Genomic DNA, 21,280 nt, shown 5'->3' with positions numbered 1-21,280 from the left:
AGCTATGGTGGGGTTTTTTTGTGGCCTGTGTTTCATCTTGAATAATCCTGGGACCTTTCCCCCTTTAGCAACTTTCTCTCCATTTATGTCTTTATTTTTTAAGATATTTGATAGACTGCCGCGTGACTTGTCCATTTGGAAAGTTTGGTGAGTATAGGTTGTTCAGTCACACTCACAGGACTGACTTCAGCCTTCCGGTTCCCCATTCTAGACACACTGTAAAACAAAACAGATGGGTACTGCAAGGGTACAGAGCCTGTTGCTGGTGCTGACGGGGTGCTGGATGTGCCCGTCCTTGGCCTGGGCACGGTCCATGCATATTCCACGCCGTGGGATTGCCGGGTGAGATTTATAGCACAGTGATAGGCCCCAGCCTCCTTGGCCTCCTCTCAGCAAGCTCACCTCCTCTGTGTCTCAGGATTGGGAATGGATCCCCTCAAATATATTGGGTCTCAGAAGCTGGGTACCTTTGTAGTGCAGCACAGAGTCCAGCGCTAAAAGGTTGCCGGGTGCCCTTTATTGCCGGGTGCACTTTAGACTTGATGGAAATCACAACTGGAGACAACCAGTCTGAACTCTCAGTGGGTCACATTATGTCTTTTTCAAGTAGATCACACAGAATTCCCTTTAACTTCATCCAATAATTCAAAGGCACATTCCTTAATTTTTCCCTCACAACTATCACATTCACATGCAGAATCATTTTGTGCTGGAAAGCACTCCAGCTTACCCAGTTGTTTTCGAAAAACACTTGAAAATTCTTCCTTCAACTTTCATACTCTGTGCTTGATACACTGGACACATGTTCCTCATTAAGCACAGAAAAAACCTGTGGATTAGCGCTAGGATCTAATTAAATATTAAGATTAGTAATGTGGGACCAGCCCAAAGTCATGGCACATTTGTTGGCCACATAAACCTTGCCATGGCTCTTCCTTGTTCCAAATTCCTGTTCTGCCCATATAAAACATGCCATTGGAATTCTGTGGCCAGAATAAATACCTATGTTGAAATCAGTTACAGCCAAATCCATTCCAGGCCACAACTTATCAAACATATCTTTGCTCATAAAGGTATACCAAGAGCACAAATTAACCATAACCTCCACCTGCACCCCATCAATACTTAACACACAACAATTTGTATTTTTGTATTTGTACTTAATAGTATTTTTAGAGCGTATCAATCCTCCCGAGGGACATCACGGCGCTTTGACGGATTCGAGTGCTGTGCAATTTGGTTCTTTGATAGGTTCAGAGTCTAGGGAACAGGGGGGTTTCAGTTTTTTCCTGAACAGCAGGTAATTGTCTGTCAGGCAAAGATCAGGGGGAAGCTTGTTCCAAAGGACCGCAGCTGATTTGGAAAAGGACCGGTTGCCCATTCGAACCCTGGATGTGCGCTTGACTGAGGCAAGAGCTTGATGGCATGATCTCAAGTTGCGTGAAGGGACGTGGAATTGTAACTTGTCTGGCAAAATGTGTGGTCCTTTTTTATGCAAGGATTTATGTGCAAAACAAAGGAGCTTGAAACTGTCTCTCAGGGGGACTGGTAGCCAATCTAATTCCTTCAAGCAGTGGGAAGCAGAGCTGTATTTTGCATTGCAAATTTATTTAGCTGCAGCATTCTGGACCACCTGAAGTCTGGAGAAAACATAGTCAGCCACGGAAACATAAATGGCGCTGCCGTAGTCAAGTCTGCTCAGGAGCAAAGCCTGTGGTACCGTTTGTCTGCACTTTAGTGGTATCCAGGGAAAGAGTCGTCTGATAAATTTCAGTGTGGAAAAGGCTTTTCCGCACAGAGTGTGTACTTGGTCTTGCATAGATAGGGTGTTATCAAAGATGATGCCCATATTTTTTGCTGCTCGCTTAGATTCTGGGGCGGTGCCTAGTGCTTGGGGCCACCAGCTATTGTCCCAAATTACCTGGGCACTCCCAAACAGCAGAATTTCAGACTTCCCAGCATTTAGTTTTAAGCTGTTTTGGAACATCCAGTCTGCGAGTTCAGTGAGACAATTTATTAAGTTGTTCTTAGTCTCAGTGTTGGTCCATCTGTTTATCAAGGGATCACCAATTGCGTGTCATCAGCGTATGAGCAGATGTCAAAACCCATTTCCTACTGATATCCACCAGAGAAGAAACATATGCGTTAAAAATGGTGGCACTTATAGTTGCTCCCTGCGGAACTCCATACTTAATGGTCTTTGAGGTGGAGGTACAGCATCCCATTTGAATTGTTTGGGTTCGATCTTTCATAATTGAGGCGAACCATGAAGGGCTTTAGAACAAATTCCTTTTTTGTGTAGGATGTGGAGAAGTTTGTTGTGTGATACCGTATCGAAGGCCGCAGTAAGATCTAGCACAACCAGTGCTACGGCTCGGTCTTTATCCACTAGTGATCTAATATTGTCTGACACAGCCAGTAAAGTTGCAACAGTGCTGTTAATAGTACTAAAGCCAGACTGCGAAGGGCAAACAAAATATTAAATTTGAGGAAGGTGGCAAGTTGCTTATTGACTAAGTGCTCCAGAACTTTGGATACATAAGGTAATTGAGAAATAGGGCGATAATTGGCTGGATCATATATTCCAAGTCCTGCTTTCTTTAAAGGGGAAAAAACACTGTTTTTTTCCCAAATGTCTGGGAATGAGGCTTGCTCCAGAGATTGGTTGAGGATTTTGGTGACGTAAGGAGATAAAACTGGCACTAGTCTGGTAAAGATAAAATGCAGGCCAGGATCAAGTGGGGATCCTGCCTTGACCTCACTCATAGCTTTGGCCACCTCGTCCTCTGAGAAAGGAGTCACAGTGTCAAGGTGGATTTGTGAAGAGGGATGAGGTGCCAAGTTTTCCCAGTTAATATTAGCGTCTTCATCAGGGTTGTCAAAGAAAACGCAGATATTTGTCACTTTTTCAGTGAAAAAATTATTAATTAGTTCACAGTACTCTGTCGTGGGAGCCATGGCTTGTGATAGACTGGTGAGTTCACAAAGTTTGCTAATAAAAGTTCCTTGTATGAGCTGTCGTTATAGTCAATCCTTCTTGTATAATAGTTTGTTTTGGCATCTTTTTTAGCATGATGGTAATTTTTAAGTTCGGCTAAGTAGCTTTGTCTATCTATGCTGTCCTTTGACAGTCTCCATTTATGCTTCAAAGTTCGGCATTTTCGGTTGTTTATTCTACTGCCCTTTCTCCCCATTCACAAAATCATTCTGTATACTCAAAACCACTGCTTGCATACTCAAATCCTCTTCCTAAGCATACTCAGCAATATAATTAATTTGCCTCTCAGCACTCTTACATACCCTGCTACAATGCCCCTTCTTCTTGCAGGCCCTACACTTCTTGCTTACATCAGGACACATTTAAGAATTTGCAAGATGGCTACTCGACCCGCATCTGTAACATGACATCCCTGTGAAATTACTACTTGTTCACATTACTTCATAATTTCTCTTTTTCCTTTGTGTTCTTACCACTTCCAAAAGTACAGACAGACCCAGTCCTTTCATTCTCCTTCCTAATCACGTGTATGCATTTTTCTGATCCCTCAGTACTTCTCACAACATTCACCACTGCCTTCAATGACAATTCACCACGAGACTATAATTTTTCCTGTATCTTCTTAGATTTACTGTTCATTAATAATTTGTCCCTTAACACTTGCTCATGTGACATATGCTCACAAGCACGTCACCACTAACCCTCTTAAGGGTGCAATACATTGATCAATTGTGTTAATTGTAAGCAAAAACAGCACCAGCCTGATGGTTCACTGATAAAAGAGGTTCATGTGAGAAAAAACATAATTTTCTCAGGCCAAAAGAATGTATACATACAGTCTTTTGTATATACTATTTTAAAATACTTATGTGTACTGTTGTTTCAGATTGAATCTTTAATGAACACTAGCAACAGTCAGGATAGGAACACATTGTTCTGTTGTTCTAAAATGTTCATTCAATGCGTTTGCTTCAGATGGACCGGACACTCCAGTGATCTCTGCCAGTCCTGAGAAGGCGGTCTACCAGGTCGGCTCAGCTCTAACCCTCTCTTGCATGGCTGCATCCCACCCTTCTGCACTGTACACCTGGCTTCAGAACGGGCAATCCTTATCAAAATCAGGACCTGAACTACGCTTTGATTCTCTAATTCAGACTGACTCTGGAAACTATACCTGTAACACCTCTAACAATATAACACACCTTTCTAATCAAGCGACCCGGGGGATCCTCGTCCAGGGTGAGTAAACTTCTGCAGACTCCCTGAAGAGGTGGTAGGTCCTCCCTCATATAGATGGTGCTGGAGGTGGGCTTTTTCAACGGTTGTCTTTCAGTTTATGGATCTTTTCTTTTTTTCCCTATTGTCTTCTCTGCAAGTAGCTTCTTTAATTTACTCTTGGATATAATGTGCAATATTTAAGATAGGTGAAAATTCCAAATTTTTAAGGTGCTAGTGTGTTTTGAGAACTACCTTATAAAAGTACTTTGGTAATCCACTAGCTAAATTGAGATGTTAAACAAGTTTTTGAAAACAAATAATTATACAACACCTTTGATCAGAGCATATTCGATAATGTGTGTTAGTACTGTTCCTCTAACTAAACAAAAAAGTGAGCTCAGTATCCTTTACACAAAAGTTGTGTCCTACTCAGCGGTAGTGATGTATTCTTTACACAACAGTTGTGTCCTACTGAGTGGTAGTAAGGTATCCTTTACACAACAGTTGTATCCTACTCAGTGGTAGTGATGTATTCTCTACACAACAGTTGTGTCCTACTAAGTATTAGTAAGGTATCCTTTACACAACAGTTGTGTCCTACTCAGTGGAAGTAATTTATCCTGTACATAACAGTTGTTTCCTACTAAGTGGTGATAATGTATCCTGTACACAACAGTTATGTCCTACTCAGTGATAATAACGGATCCTTTACTCAACAGTTGCATCCTAATTAGTGCTAGTAATGCATCATTTATACAACAGTTGTGTCCTACTCAGTGTTAGTAATGCACCATTTACATTTATTTTGCATATATAAATCAAGATTGGCAAATTGTATTTTTGCATTCATACAATATATTTTGCAGATCTAAACATTTCAAAAAACTGTGTAGAGAAAAGTTTATTATAAACGATTACAAGTTGAATCAAGCCTTACTTTCTACTTTGTGCAAATCTTTAATTCAACTCAGCTAGCAACAACAGCCATAAAGATAAACTGAATTTTACAAGAGATGACATCACTAAGGACTTAAGACTCCAATATAAAGACACCACCAAAGGTTCTATCTTCTTTCTTGCTGTGATGTAAACATAAAAGATGAAAACAGTGAAGTTTATATTGGCTGCATTGAACTTAGCAACTTAGAGATGGGAAGATCAGAAATGTAAAGTCTAGCTAATGTGAATTTAAGAACAAGCAGCTGCAAATTAGAACAAAAAAGACCAAAACATGAAAAGTGGAACCAATTAAAATGGATAAACTTTGCCTCTGTCTTTTTCTTACAATTAAGACTTCCTACCTGATAAGAGGAAATGTAGATTTTACTTCCAGCCAATGATGGTAACTTTATGCATTATGTACTGCTGGTACCTCTACCAATAGGAGCAAAAGGCTCTCAAGGTGGAACCATAACGCTAGGCTTGCACTTGTAGGGCGTCAGATGGACTGCCCGCTAAGAGGAAGACTATAAGTAACTGTGCCACAGGGAAAATGTGCAGCAAAGTGACCTCTCTCTAAACAAGCCTTTTGGAGGACACTGCACAGCCAGTGCTGAGACCCTCTGCAGATCTCACTCCCTTGCAGGCAAACCTGTGAGAAGACATGCAACACAACTGACATCCACAAAGAGATGTAACAAGCAGAAGGGTCATTCTAACTCACACTATTTCAAAGGTGACACATTACAACTTCCCACAGGTATACAGTCAGCCAGAAGGTGACCATTAGAAGCATCACACTTCTAAAAATATATATATACTAGCAGCCCGTCCCGACGTTGCCCGGGAGCAATTAGGCTTCAGGGCCCCCTCCGGCCCCGCTTTTGTAATCTGCAGACGTCACTTTTTCCTCCTGTAATTGACTTTGCTTCAGGGCCCCCGCCCGCCCCACTTTTGTAACCTGCACACGTCACTTTTTCCTCGTGCACATGTCATCCACCCCCTTCCCTCCACTCCATCCAAGGGACGCAGGTATTCGTGAAGGAAATATTCCGATATAAATATAATCTCCTATAGTGAAGCAAAAGCATCTAAACAATAACATATTCACCGCTGACAGTTATGTGAGCAAACTCTCCCCTTTTTGACAGAAGGTGGCCTCGTTCGAGGGGGTACTGTTTTTCTCCTGACCTTGTGTAGGTCTTCGTTGCGCACTTTGTTAACTGCGAAGCACAGAGTCCCAATGAGAAGAGCATGGGATTATCCTACGGAAGCCGAGATGGCTCAAACGTTTACAGCATCTAAAACCCCTCTGGCTACACGTCACTTTTTCCTCCTTTTGCTCCTGTAATGCACAGTTTGTCTGACATTTGTAGTGCACTGTTTGCCTCCTCCTTATTGTCCTCAGGCTTTCCTGACCGCCGCTTGCCCGCCCAGCCCGTCCCGTCCCCCGCTTGGCCCGTCCCGTCCTCCGCCCGGCCCGTCCCGTCCCCCGCCTGCCCCTACATGAGTTGCCTTACCTCCGCCGGCGCTGCTCCCGCCTGTCCGCTCGCACCACCACTCCTACTCTGCCGCCAGTCCTCTGCTCCTCCTCCGCCGCTGGTCCTCTGCTCCTGACGTCACCACTCCTCCCCTGCGCCATGTCCGCCGCTCCTCAGACGCCGCTCCTCCCCGTGCTCCTAAGGTGACCACGCACGTCGCGTCTGGGGCTACTTTTGAGGGACTACTTTTTTTTTAATCTTACATTTTAAATAACGTTTATTTTTTAAATTTATGTAGCCTCTAACCATCTACACACCCTGCTGATTTCAATGGTGTATCGGGTGTGTAGATTGGCGCAGTGGTTCCCGAGTTTACCCGCCTCAAAGCTAAAAAGTTTCTGCTCTATTATAGTAGTATAGATGAAGGCGAAATTTGCAATCCTTGTTTTATTTTTTTTATTTTTTACATATGCTGGCCTTCTAATTACCCTTAATGTATTCACTTAAATAGCAGAGGCACCTGCCTGTTCATGGAGGACCAAGGTTGGGTGAGCTGGGGCTACTCCCAATTTGGTTAGAATTCCACTGGTATGCGATCAAATGGGATCATTACTTCCACTTTTAATTGTGGATGTGTGTGTTATATAAGCATTCACCAGCCTTACATTAAACATGAGGCTAGGAAGACCCTGAGGAGCAGGGTCGAGACGGGCGTGGGGGTGGGGCTGGGGGGGGCTCGGGCAGAGCTGAAGAATTGTAAATATCGATTTTACCTTGAGTTTGATCTTTCCCTGGATGTAACCTCTCCATAATCTCTTGTACCTCCAGGCATTGTTGACAAACAGTCAGCTGAATTATGATAAATGCCTGTAATCAATGGGGGTGTTTGTGTGAAAGTGAACCCAAAGGGGGAATGACCGCTCGATCCAGACATTGGGTCATTTTCCTTCTGAAAAGCAATACGGAAAACGGCAATTATTTTCGGGAGAGATTATTGGTTAGAAAAAGAATGATGTATATGTAATAAGACACCTGACAACCCGCCGCCCCACCACATAGACCATCGACGGTAAGGTTTGTGTCTACACTCCTGAAGGTACATGTTACACCCATTTACAGCGCCACAAATATGTGCACGTTAATTTCCCACAAGTATGCTAGGAAAATGGCCACCCATGCCACTTAGAATGAAATATCTGAGTCACAAACAGGACACGGCTCCCGCAGTTTGATTGGCAGGAATAGCATTGTAAATTGTACAGCAAATGTGCAGGGAGAAACATGTTTTTCTTTTTTGTTACTAAGTGGTACATGCTAGTATGCTGCTAATCGAAGGAGTGGGTTGGACACAAAGAACCATGTTATTAAAAAAACTATATAGACATATATTTGCCTATTGAAATAAATATCAGTGAGCTGGTGTTCATGGAGAGTAATTCCCAGCGGGGCTGTAGGTGGCAGCAATTGTCTGAAAACGGTCTGAGTATCAATTTGGCGTATTGTAGAAGTCACTCCCGGTTGCTAGGAAGTGTTTATGGAGTGAAATGGATATCAGCATCTCTGGAGGAAGGATTTCACGGGCTCTCCCAAGCATTGCAGCACTTCTGCCTCGCACACACACTTGTTCTCCAAAACATTGATCTTTTCTGCACGGGTCATACTGTTTTGCTAACACAACGGTATTTGTCCGCGGACCAGGGCTTGTCAGCACCTGGAAAGAGAGGGACCTCTTTGCTAATGGGCACCAGGCGTACGCACGCAAGCTGATCTCGACGGACGTGCCCTACCTAGAGTTGCTCAGCTGTAGCCAGGGTTGACAAACCGAGCCAAATGCATCAAGTAAAATGATAAATCAACTTTCGAGTTTACTGCAAGGAAATAAAAGCGCACGGAGATAGAACCGCATGCTTTCTTTCACATTACTAATATGAGGCTGTTAGCCGCTCCAGTCCGCCAAAGTTCACCGCTCCTGTCCTCCGCTCCTGTCCGCCACTCCTGCAAGCGCTCCTGATGATGTCAGCACTCACGTCGTTAGCGCACACGGCCGGCGCTACTTCCAAGGGACTACTTTTTTTTGGAACATTTATTTTTTAAGGAAGATATATATTTTTGTGGTATATAGCCTATGTCACTCTGCAGACCCTGACAATTCCAATGATGTATTGGGTGTTTGGATTGGCGCTGTGGTTCCCGAGTTTACCCGCCTCAAAGGTTCACAGTTCTCGCTTTATAATAGTAGTATAGATATTTATAAAAAGTATGTGTTCACAATTAAATATTGAAATTAATGTTAGTAGAATGGGGCGTTACCAACTAACTTAAAACCACGTGGATAAAAAAAACATCCCCAGTACAGCCAGCTACGTGTTCACTAAAGGGCAAGAGTGCATTGTTTTTCATATCTATAATCTATGCTTAATACTGGATGTAAAAAAATTGGAAAAAGACCATCTTTCCATTTTGGCAACGATTATGATTTGCATGGTAGGGGTGGGCTGAAAACTCCACACTTGTAACTACCAGTACTGTTCAGTAACACAAGCCAGATCTGTGCAATTCGGAGTAAATACTCATGGAATGAGTAATAACTGTGTAGAACTGGATTTACTTGCATGAATTCTGCAAGAAATCCCAATACTGCAGGGTGTAACAAAGACATTTACCACTTTCTCTGAGCAGGAGGTTGTGGTCCATGTTCGAAGGAGTCATGTACAGAGCAGGAGGAAGCCATGGGGGTGGGGGGAGTGTACAAATACTAGAGGAGGATGCCAAGTCATCGATTTTGAAACAAGCAAGTTTGAGTGCCAGTTAATCAAAGTAACAGTTAGTGATAGCTGGGCTGCAAGTCCAGTGTAAATTCACAATAGGCATTTTGTTTTTTTTTGTTTTTTTTTTTTAAACTTTTTTATTTGACAGACAAGTCACAAGCAAAGAGACATTGCAATTCAGAAGGAAAAATAAAAAATAAAATACAAATATAGCAAACTTTAAAGTGACATCAGGGAAAAAATCCATAAATTAGTAAGATCAACAATCTTTAAATGTTACAACTTGGCCAAACAAAAAGACATTTATAAGAAAATAAAAAGCAAGGAAAGAAAAACACTAAATATTTATACAAAGTTAGCCCAAATCTTTCCAAATCTATCTACCGTTTTCCGGGTCCTATTTTTAGCAAGGGCCTTCTCCATTGTGTATATTTCATGAAGTAGTATTAGCCATTCCATCCTCTGAGGTGGATTTGGTGAGATCCAGGCTCTAGCTACTACCAGTCTAGCACAAGAAATCGCTATGTCAAGCCAGCTTCTATTATCGTGGCCCCGCTCGTATATATAGAGTAAAACCATAGATGAGGTAAGTGGGGAGCTGATCAGTTGTTTTTCACATAATGTGGTTTCTATTTCTCGCCAGAACAAGTTCAGTGCTGGACAAGAAAAGATCATATGGATAAGATCAGCTGCTTGCAGATCACATTTAGGGCATTTGGTACGTTCGTTATTTTGTGACCATTTAGAAATTTTCTGTGGGGTGTGGTAAAGTTGGCTGACCGTTCTATATAATTGAAGTTTCAAACTGGAGGAGTATGTTATTTTGTTAAGAGTTGTGAAAGCCTTTGAGATATTCTGGGGAGTCACATTAGTTCCCAATTCAAGCGTCCATTTTTGAGAGAGTCTGGGACAATCATCCGAGTTATGCTGGATTAATTGTTTATATCCTCTGCTTATTATAGATTTCTCCTTAGAGCTATGCAGAACTTCCCAAATATCCGAGCTAGTAATTTTTATTAGGTTCATTTTCCGTATAAGATAGTCCCTTATTTGCAAGTATTTAAGTGCCATTTCACTTGGTAGCGAGTAAATTAATTGTAAAGTGGAAAACTGTAGAAACCCCTCATGGCCATATAGGTCTCCCAGTCTCTTGATCCCATAATCGGCCCATTCTCTCCCAATATTATCGTTAAAAATACCTGGTAGCCCTGGATTATCCCATAATGGCAAATCAGAGTGAAAAAAAGAAGTGTCGCAAAACTTCATGACTAAATTAAACAACCCTACCACGTCCCTTGCTGTCTTGAATTTAACTCGTTTGAAGAAGTTCGGGTCTTGTATTCTTGTTAGAAATTGGGATGAGTTTCTACCTAACATAAATTGATGAAAAAAAAAGGTTTTATTTTTATTTAATAGACTCCTAAAGCGCCCTATAAAAGATGCAAAATAATAAGACTTAAAATCCGGAAAATCTAATCCACCCTTCTCTAAAGGTAGTTTTAGTATCGCTATTGACCTCCTAGGTTTTTTATAGCTCCAGATAAAGCTGCTGCAAATTCCTTCCAGCTTCTTAAAAAAAATATTATTAACTCGAAGGGGAATAGAACGAAAGAGATATAAAAACTTGGGCAAAAGATTCATTTTAATCAAATTAATTCTTCCCAAAATATTCATCGGAATTTTGTGCCATTTTTTAAGCATCAACGTAACTTGTTTAAGTAAAGGTTCATAATTCAGTTTAATTATTTCATTTATTTTAGAAGATATTGTCACCCCTAAGTAAACAGCCGAGTTGCAAAGCCCAGTAACAGATTGATTAGCTTGGTAGTTCATAATGGTTTGAGTTTTATTAAAGTTTAATTTGTAACCGGAAATAGCTCCAAACTTTTCCGCTTCTTCTGTAATTCCTGCTAGAGCATCTATAACATTAGTAGTAAATATGGCTAGATCATCGGCGTATGCAGTGATTTTAAGAATTTTATGTTCATGCTCTACCGGAGTTATCTTCTCTTGATTCTGCAGGGCGTTTATAAAAGGCTCCATAGAGAGGGCGAACAGCAGGGGTGAAAGTGGACATCCCTGTCGAGTCCCCCTAGATATAGCGAAAGTTGAGGAAAGTGCTCCCGCGTAACTGATTTTAGCGTTAGGATCTCTGTATATCGCCTGTATGCCTCTAAGGAAGCGATCCTTAAACCCGTATTGCATTAGCACTTTCCACAAATAATGCCACCCCACTCGGTCAAATGCTTTTTCTGCATCCAGTAATATCATACCGAGTGGGGTGAGGTTAGTTGCAGCAATATCAAATGCCGTAATCGCCATATTGATATGGGCGGTAGTATCCCTTCCCTCTATGAAGCCATGTTGTTGATCATTAACTAATTGCGGCATAATAGACGCCAAGCGCCTTGATATCAGTTTAGAATAGGCCTTAGCATCGGCGTTAATTAAAGAAATAGGCCGATATAACCCGCATTCCAATGGAGGTTTATTTTTTTTTTAAAAAAACATAATCTTCGCCGTTTTCCAAGATTCCGGAGCTTTACCAGATGTGCCTATAGAGTTCACCACTAAGCAGAGCAGAGGGAGTAGCTCTTCGGCGCAGATCTTATATAATTCAATCGGAATCGTGTCCTCCCCTGCCGCTTTATTAGAAGGGAGCGAGAACACCGCTAAGCGCAGTTCTTCTAATGTGTAATTAAGTTCTAAGTTATCCAAAATCTCCTGATCTAAAAAGTGTCCCAGAGAGAGATTATCATTTAAGTAAGATTGGATCTGCTCTGGCCTAGCCCTACTCTCAGGAGTATATAGTGCTTCGTAGTATGAAGCAAATTGCTCCATTATATCTCCAGGCTGTGTATAGATAATACCATTAGGGCCTTTTATAGCTTTAATTAATGTAGAAGCTCGGTCTTCAGCTACTTTGTATGCCAAGAGCTTTCCTATTCGATCTCCAGATTCATACTGAGATAATCTATATTTAAGTAACTTGCCACTATTTTTTTCTTTAAAAGCGCTTTTCATGCCTGTACGTATATTTATAAGTCTACTTTCCAGAAGTGATATGTCTCTGCTATTCCGATCCCCATCTCTGAGCTTATCTGCCAGTAGTTTTTCTATATGTAAAATATTGTCCATCATTAACTTTGTTTCTCTTTTCCTTGTTGCATTTTGTTTAAGTATATATTGTTGGGTTGTTCCTCTAATAAAGGCCTTACAGGCATCCCAAACTGACAGCACATTAGCAGAATCTTTATTAAATGTAATGAACTCCTCTATCTGTTTTTTAAGCATGGTTACAAAGACCTCATCTGAGAGTAAGTACCTTGGAAAAGAAAAAGTGCGTCTTTTTTTTATGCCTAAGGCCGAATCAAATATAAATATTATAGGATTGTGGTCCGATGAAATTTTTGGCATGACCTTCATATCTCCTCTCCTCAATAATTCGTCTGAGGCCCAAGCTAGATCAATCCTAGAGCAGAGTTTATGAGGAGCAGAGTAGTACGTAAATCCAGGCAGACCTGGATATAAGCTACGCCAAATGTCTTTTATATTGTGTATTTTAGCTAGTTCCAGTATTGCTGCTCTTGTTTGTCGCATACGTAGCCCTACTCCTTTTTTGGTTGTATCCTGTTGGTAATTCATAACACAGTTAAAATCTCCCATTAGGATAAGTTCTCCTGACCAAGATAGTAATTCAATATTCAACCAATCAAATAACCATGGCTCATCTTTGTTGGGGCCATACACTGAACAAAAAACATATAAAGTGCCCTCCAATCCTATTTGCATTATTGCCCAACGCCCTCCCTTGTCTGCTGCCGTTTTAACAACTTCCCCTTGCCAATATCTTTTCTTTAGGATAGCCACACCTCTTATTGGTGCATTTAGAGTAGTGCAAATCACCAAATCGTATCCTAATTGACTCAACAATTTTTTATCTTTATAGCATATATGGGTTTCTGTAAGCATTACTATCTGTGCATCATACATTTTAAGTTCTTGATAGATTAAATTTCTTTTAGTCTTATTGTTCAAGCCAGAAACGTTCCAGGCAAGACACCTACAGTTCGTCATTTTATATACAATAAATCAATAGCCGCTTCCCTTATATTATTTCTCCATAAAGCTCTCTTTCTTGTTAAGTACATTGTAGCTTCGCCATGGCTTGTCTTGTCATTTTTGTTTCCCCCCCCCCTCCTTCCCCCCCCCCCCGTACCAAAGAAAAACACCCCCCCTTTATACCTGCTGCCTTTTGGTAGGGCAGCCTCTCAGCGGTGCAACCACCCGCCACTTTCCACCACCCTCATTAAGTATGTCATTTTTACTAAATTTAGCATATCTTAAATCCCTTATTCTCCATTTTATCCTTTGAGCTTGTCAGATTAATCAAACCCTTTCCACTAACCATACCCTGAGGTGTAGTGTTATGTCGCTTACGCTTTAGTAAGCTTATCAAGCACAGTTTCTGCCTCCTTCACCTGATTAAGATAATACGTATGCCCGGCTTTCATAACCTTTAAGCATGCAGGCTCTTGGAGGAAGACCTGAGCCCCTGCAGTCTTGAAAGAGTCAATTAGTTGGCGCAGATTCCATCGTCTCTCCATAGTAGATTTACAAAAATCTGAGCGAACAAAGAAGGACACGTCTTCCGTAGTAATCGGAGAGTTAGGTTTAGCTTTTAAAGAAACAGCCTGTCTCAACAGAAAATTTCCGAAATAAATCAAAAAAGGACGAGGATACTTATTGTCTCTGTTTCTATTAGCTAAAGGCAACCTGTGGGCTCTTTGAATCTGAGAATCCCAATCCCAGTCCGCAAGATCTGGGAAGGCACGTTGGCATAGTCTGACTATATAGGCCCTGGGGTCCGCCCCTTCAGCCCCCTCCGGGATCCCAAAAAGTCTGAGGTTCTGCCTTCTTTGCCTATTTTCCAAATCCTCCATCTTGGATTGTAAGGCCCGGATTTCCTCCTCGTGTCTAGTACTTTTTTGATTGTGCTTGGTCGAAGTCTCCTCAACTTGTGCCACCCGTTGCTGAAGTACCTCCACTTCTTGGGTTACTTTATTCATTTTCCCATTGACCTCCAGCAAGTACGACTGAATTTTAGAGTTATCCTCCTTTAGTTGTGAGAAATGCTGTTGTGCCTCTTGTCTCTGTTCGGTCAGCATATGCAAAATTAGAGCCATAGAAGGGGTCTCCAAGGAGGAGACTTCCTGATGTAATTCCTTCGTGAAATGCCCGGCCTGATCAGTTTCTTCCTCTGTTGTGGCAATAATTTCATTCACGTTTAAGGCCGTCTCACTACCATCCTCCCTTAAAGTAGAGTCTAGTTGTATATCTTGTACTCCTTTAGAACCGGCTACTATCAATTGGTTTGTAGAGGTGGACGGATCATCAGCCTCTATATCTTGGATTTCCTGAATATCTTGGTTAGTTAACGGCGGAGTTGAAGACCCCATGGAACTGTTGCCTGATAAGCGTAAAGCCATTGTTTTTACCCCTCCCTTAGCTTTCATCCACTTACGTAATGGACTATCATCAATAATAGGTTTTCCACGGTTATTAGCCTGATTTATTGTAGAGGAAAGAGTAGATTGAATAGTGTTTTTCTTGCACCTTATTTTATTTTTAGCTTTCCCTCTTCCTTTTTTCCGTGTCACTATTTTCCAGTTGTCCTGTGGGGAGCTCTCCATATTATCCTCCGCCTCATCAATTAATTCTTCATATTCATCATTCGACTCTACTGGTGTTCCGTTGCTCTCTTCTGCCTTGTCTATGGGGGTTCTAGTAGCCGGGGCTAAGTTTTGAGTATCAGTTGCCTCGACTGGTGTAACTGCGCAGCTCATCTGGGTCAGGCCGACACCAGTGGAGTCCCTTCTAATGTCCGAGACTGTGGGTTGTGCCTGTGACATCAGCTCGGCTGCCCCCTTATCAATATCCGTATCTTTCTCTTTACCCATATCCATATCCTTTAGAGCAGCTGTATTGTCTTGTATCACCATCACAGTCACAGTCTCAGTCACCGACTCGGTAACAGTCTCAGTTACACAGCCCTCCTTTCCTGAAGCCCTCTGGAGATCCCTCCTCAAATCTGTATCAGTGTCCCCATTTTCAGTTATTATCTGCTCAGTCTCAATACTGCCCCCTGCAGGCGCTGGATTTACAGCTATCTTAGCTCCTTTATCTTTGGCAGCGTTATCTTTATTGCTAGCAATTAGCATTAATGATCGCAATGATTGTTGCTTACCAGCCACGTATGCTGCTTTCTCCTGGCTCCCGGTGTTGAGCAAATTCTTAACAGCATTGACAGCTGTGATCACCACTTCTGTTCCGTGAGGCTTAGCTGGAGTTTTAGTTTTAGCTGCCGCCGCCGCCGCCTTCTTCTCTGCTACCCCATTGACTGCAGCTGAGGCGGCATTTTCCTCGGAGTTTCCTGCTCCTTTCGTTGTCCTGGTGCTCCTCGCATGGATCTTGGGAGCCATGTCAGTGCTCCCTGCCTCCGAGTCGGTAGTGCTCTCCGCCGTCAAGGCAGCGCTCCAATCCCTCTTGACCAGACAGCTGGCTATGCTCCTGGTATCGATGATTCCGATGATTGCCCTTGATCCTGGACCCGCGGAGCCAAGCCAAGTCAGCAGGGTCCAGTGAGCCCAGCGTGCGCAGCCTGTCTCCGCTCCTCGTTCGCGGAGACCGCCGCAGCTGCAGCCGCCCACATGCAGTATCCGCATCCAGCCCTCCTGCGCTCTCTGAGACTCGTGCAGTCCGTAACAAGTAACAAGTCTCAGGTAAATCGTCCCGTTGTTTACCGCTCCGTTAGCTTCGCGCCCATTGGGATAAAAGCATACATAAGTTGGTTATCTGTGAGGTGGTGGGAGCGGCGTTCTCAGGCTGCACCCGACGGCGCCTTCAATCCGCCATCTTGGTTTTCCTTCTCCCGCCGTCTCCCAACTCACAATAGGCATTTTGAAGCCAGACAGCTAGCACTGTCTAAAAACAGGTGTGGGTTATAAAATCCATAGGATACCTATACAGTGGTGTAGATTACCAATTTTCTTTGTTATTCATAGAACATTCCAGTTACAACTGGTGTAACGTACGTCTATCGGTAAGAAGATGTGTATTTATGACAAATGTAAACTTTTTATTTCTAGTTCTTAAACCATTTGTAGAACACATCTTTTCTTTCCACACATACTCCTCTGAAAACTTCTGTAATTAGTCACCTCTGCTATGCTTCCAGCATATATCATCAACTAACTGTGATAAAAATGTGCGAACTTTATATACACCTGCTTAGAAATACCCAATAAGTTACATCTCAGTGTGGGTGTTTATAATATTAGCTAGAATGTGCTTGGTTGCCCCCTTAGTACAAAACTGAACACCTAAAAATATGTGTTTGTTAAGAAAGAGTAGATGTGCATTTTATCAATTTGGGAAATGGTTATTTAAAGCAAGTCTGTGACTTTGTTAAACAACGTGTTGTATTTTGTTGCTGTAGTGAGGTGTTGTGTTGATATGTTGTTACTTTATGTTGGGACTGTACTGCACTGCTAATGTACTATTCAGGTGTTGTGTTAAGCTGTTGTGTTATTGTGTTTAAGCGCTGCACAATCAATCAATCAGGTTTAATATAAAGTGTGGCTACTCACCCTTAAGGGTCTCAAGGCGCTGGGTGTGGGGGTCTGCTGTTAAATCAAAGAGTCGGGTCTTGAGGTCCTTCCTGAATTGCGACAGTGATGGTGATTGGCTGAGGTGCAGAGGCAGGGATGTCCAGGTCTTCGCAGTGAGGTAGGAGAAGGATCTTCCTCCAGCTGTGGTCTTGTGGATATGTGGGATTGTGGTCAGGGCCGATTGGGCGGGCAGAGATGTCTGGTGCAAGTGTAGAAGGAGAGGCGGTGGTTGAGGTATGCAGGTCCAATGTTGTCGAAGAATTAGTAGGCATGTGTGAGGAGTTTGAAGGTAATTCTTTTGGTGACAGGTGGCCAGTGAAGGTCTCTCATGTGGCAGGTGATGTGGATGCAGCGTTGTAAGTTTAGGATGAGTCTGGGGCAGGCATTCAGCATGTTCTCCCACTACCACATGCTCACTAGGCACGGTGAAGGCTTTTTAGGTGGCAGGGATGTATGGTGTTTAGGGGTCGGGAGGGATTAGTAAATTAAAAGCATCCAAAGTAATTGATTAACAACGTAAAATATATAAATCCAAAATAATGTCCTTAGAAGTAAAGCTCTGAAATAAACACCTCTGTCAAAACTGTTTCTAAAAGTAAGACCTGTAGCCATTGCTTTTACGCCTTAAAAACAAACATGCAAAGGCCAATTTAAAAACAAACACAAATATTCTATGAATTTGTTTCTGGGAAATGGTCAATGCCATTAATCTTTTTTAAGTTTCAGAAAAAAGTGTATTAACCGTAAAATAAAGCACTTATACAAATTAAAGACAACAATGTAAATATAAAGTAAACATTAATACTAATAAGAGAAACAATCCAAAGGAAAGAAATTGCATACATAGCCAGCTATACGGAGATATAGAAATATTACCAATTTGTTGATATAATGAAAAAGGAAAAAATAATTATTAATATAATGTAGATAAAACACTAAAGGGAACTCAAGGAGGTTTAGCGACTTCTAGTTGAAAGGGAGATTGTGAATGAGACAGAGAGCGGAGAGCACAAGTATCAAAAAATTAGACAACTGGGTCCCATAACTGTTTTCGTTTTGGAGCCAAAGCAAGTGGATAAACAAATGTTGTGTCTAGCCTATGGTTATAGCATACAGCATACCACCAAGCTTGATACGAGATTTTAGTGAGATCCTTCCAAGCCTTAGTAATCTGCTAAAAAGCTACTGCAATAAGCAGGTCAATTATTTTTATGCTAAAAGTACAATGCTCCCAAATGGGGGAAATACTACCTAAAAAAATATGAGAGATATGAAATGGGTGTGTAGTAGAAAAAATGGTAAATGGTGTTAATTTGAGACCACACCTTAACCCAAAATTCATAAACCGGACTACAATGGAAGAGCAAGTGTAACAAATCTGCATGGGGTGCAGAACAAGTCCAGCAAATATGAGATAAGTCAGGGTGTCTTTTACTAAGAATAAGTGGGAAAAGTAAAAGTCGATTATAAATAAAAAACAAAGTCTGGACAGTGTTTGCAGCCCTTGAGGATTTCCGTAACCTTATCCATAGCCTATCCCATAACTCAACAGACCAAGAGATACCTATGTCGACTTCCCAAGCCTCCTCCACTTTGGTCTTTGTGCGTGGTGATACTGGAGCGTGTAGCAAAGAATAAATCCTGGATGCCCTAGTCCCTCTGGTAAGGAGAGAGCGCTATTGAGAACTCATGTGAGACTCCTGAGATGATGTGGAAGGCTCTGCGATGTATAATTCATACGCTGATTGAAGTGCGTGTATTAATTTGAGATATTTAGCACAAAAAGAAGAAGGAAGATAGAAAGATGCCATAGCTTCTGAAAAATAAATAATACGAGATTGCTGAAATATTTGATGCACCCATGTGACGCCGCGACTCCTCCAAGACCTCCCAAAAAATGGTTTATTATTAATTATTATCAACGAGTTATGCCAAATAGGTTGTTCAAAAAAGGAAGAAATGAACGGAGATGGCAATATTTTACACGTGTATTTGAGAATCGGAGTGGAAATAGACTGCGGTTGACGAGAAAAAGAAAGATATTCCAGAAAAGAAAAGGGAGATATATATGCCAGTTCTAGCGTTGTCCACAGTGAAGAGAATATAGAAGAATCATCAATCCATCTAGAAGCCTGATTTAGTAGAAAAGATTTGTGATACAAAGAAAAATTCGGAAAGTTAACCCCACCTTCTACCTTTGGGCGCGTTAATTTAGATATAGACATGCAAGCTTTTTTGTATCCCCACAAGAAAGAGGATAAGATGGAATTAATTCTCTTGAAATAAGATAAAGGAATAGAGAATGGAATGTTAGAAATCGTGAATAAAACCAAGGGGGAAAGCATCATTTTAATAGTATCCAATCTGCCCCACCAAGATAGATATAAAGGATGCCATTTTGTGGTGAGGTCTGTCAATTTTTTTAAGCAATCTTCCATGCAACGGGAAACCGTACCTGAGAGAGTGGGAATAAAGTGAAGACCCAAATATTTGATAGAATTAGGGTTCCATGTGAAACCCGAGGAAATGAAATCTGACTTACAAGTAAATTTATTCAAAGGTAAAATCTCACACTTGTCTTTATTTAATTTATAACCAGAAACAAAAGCAAATGAATGAACTTCAGTGAGAAAAGCAGGCAACGAAATAGTGGGCTCAGATAAAAATAATAGAACATCATCTGCATATGCTGCCATTTTAATTATGGACTGTTGAAACGAAAAACCCTTTATGGCAATATTTTGGCGAATTCGTAGAAGGAACGGTTCCAAGGTGAGGTTGAATAAGAAAGGCAAGAGGGGACATCCCTGGTGAACCCCTCTGCCTAGAGAAAAATAAGAAGAAATACCACCATTTGCCGCAATAGCAGCTCTAGGATGTGAATATAAAAGAGAGATGAGGGTAGAAATTTTTGGGCCAAAGCCAAACCACTTCAACGTCTGAAAAAGATAGGGCCACTCAACTCTATCAAAAGCCTTTTCCGCGTCTAAGGCAATTGCAGCAATAGAATGAGATGAATGTGAAGTTTTAGAGAGAATATCGAAAAACAATCTAGTGTTATCAGAGAGGAGCCTGCCTTTGACGAAACCAGATTGCTCTTTCCCCAATAACTCAGGTAGAAAGGATTCTAAACGGAGAGCCAGAGTTTTAGAAAAAAATTTGTAATCAATATTCACTAGAGAAATAGGTCTATAATTTTTACAGTACTGTGGGTCCTTGCCTGGTTTAGTGGGGATACAAATAAGAGCATCAGAAAAGGAACCTGAAGAGGAACCGGAGTCTAAAAAATTAGAAATTAAGTTACGTAATTTTGGAAGAAGTGATGCCGAAAAATGGCGTAAAAATTCCACTGTGAAACCATCTGGTCCCGGGGCCTTATCTTTTTTAAGAGATTTTAGAGCACTAAGAAGTTCCTTCTGAGTAATAGCTGATTCAAAATGGAGAAAGATCAGGAGGGGTACGGAAAGGTGATTCAATATCAGATAGATATTGACAAATATCCTGGGACGTAGAAGTCGATTCAGAGGAATATAAAGTTTTGTAAAATTGAAGAAATTCTTTTAAGATGTCTTCATCTTTATGTTTCAGAACAAAATCGTGAATATAAATATTATCGATAATAGACTTATGTTTTTTGACTTTTAGATAAATTGCAAGTAACTTGCCGGCTTTATTTTGGCCCCCGTAGAATTTAGCACTAGAATGCAATAAGTAATTGGATGCATTATTTGTGGTGTCCTTATTAAATTGCATTTTAGTAGCAATGAGCTCATTTAAACAATCTGTAGATTTGGAAGTAAAGTAAGAATTTTCCAAGTTCTTAATCTTGGAAAGAAGATCATTAGTGATTTGTTCTGCCTTCTTGCGTTTGCGGGAAACATGCCGAATGATAGAGTCTCTGGCAGCTGCCTTAAAAGCATCCCACACAACAGGAAAGGGTACTTCATTAGATTCATTACGTAAGAAAAAGTCATGAAAAAAGGCAGTGAAGAATGAAACAAAATTAGAATCAAGAAGCAGGGAATTATTGAAGCGCCATTTCCTAGTGAGGGTCGGTTTTTGAAAAATGTCAAGATGAATGGAAACTGGAGCGTGATCCGAAATTAAAATAGAACCAATGTCAGAGCCAAACAAAGACTGAGAAAGATGTTGTGAAATGAAAAAATAGTCTAGACAGGATTGAGTCTGATGAGGTGGAGAGAAAAA

The 21,280-nt window shown here is 41.3% G+C and overlaps 1 long non-coding RNA gene across 1 annotated transcript in view; it reads left to right on the top strand.

Moving 5' to 3' along the window:
• The first annotated feature begins 4,219 nt into the window (after positions 1–4,219).
• LOC147706604 (uncharacterized) overlaps positions 4,220–21,280 on the top strand; it is a 103,106-nt gene continuing 86,045 nt past the window's right edge. Inside the window, exon 1 of the long non-coding RNA XR_015297355.1 lies at positions 4,220–4,237. This is a non-coding gene — a long non-coding RNA (uncharacterized LOC147706604). The remainder of the gene's footprint in view (positions 4,238–21,280) is intronic.

The sequence above is a fragment of the Lissotriton vulgaris genome, chromosome 7 (assembly GCF_964263255.1).
Source record: "Lissotriton vulgaris chromosome 7, aLisVul1.2, whole genome shotgun sequence".
NCBI classification, from domain to species: Eukaryota; Metazoa; Chordata; class Amphibia; order Caudata; family Salamandridae; genus Lissotriton; species Lissotriton vulgaris.
Note: the sequence above shows the minus strand (reverse complement) of the source record. Positions and strands in the feature narration are given on the sequence as shown.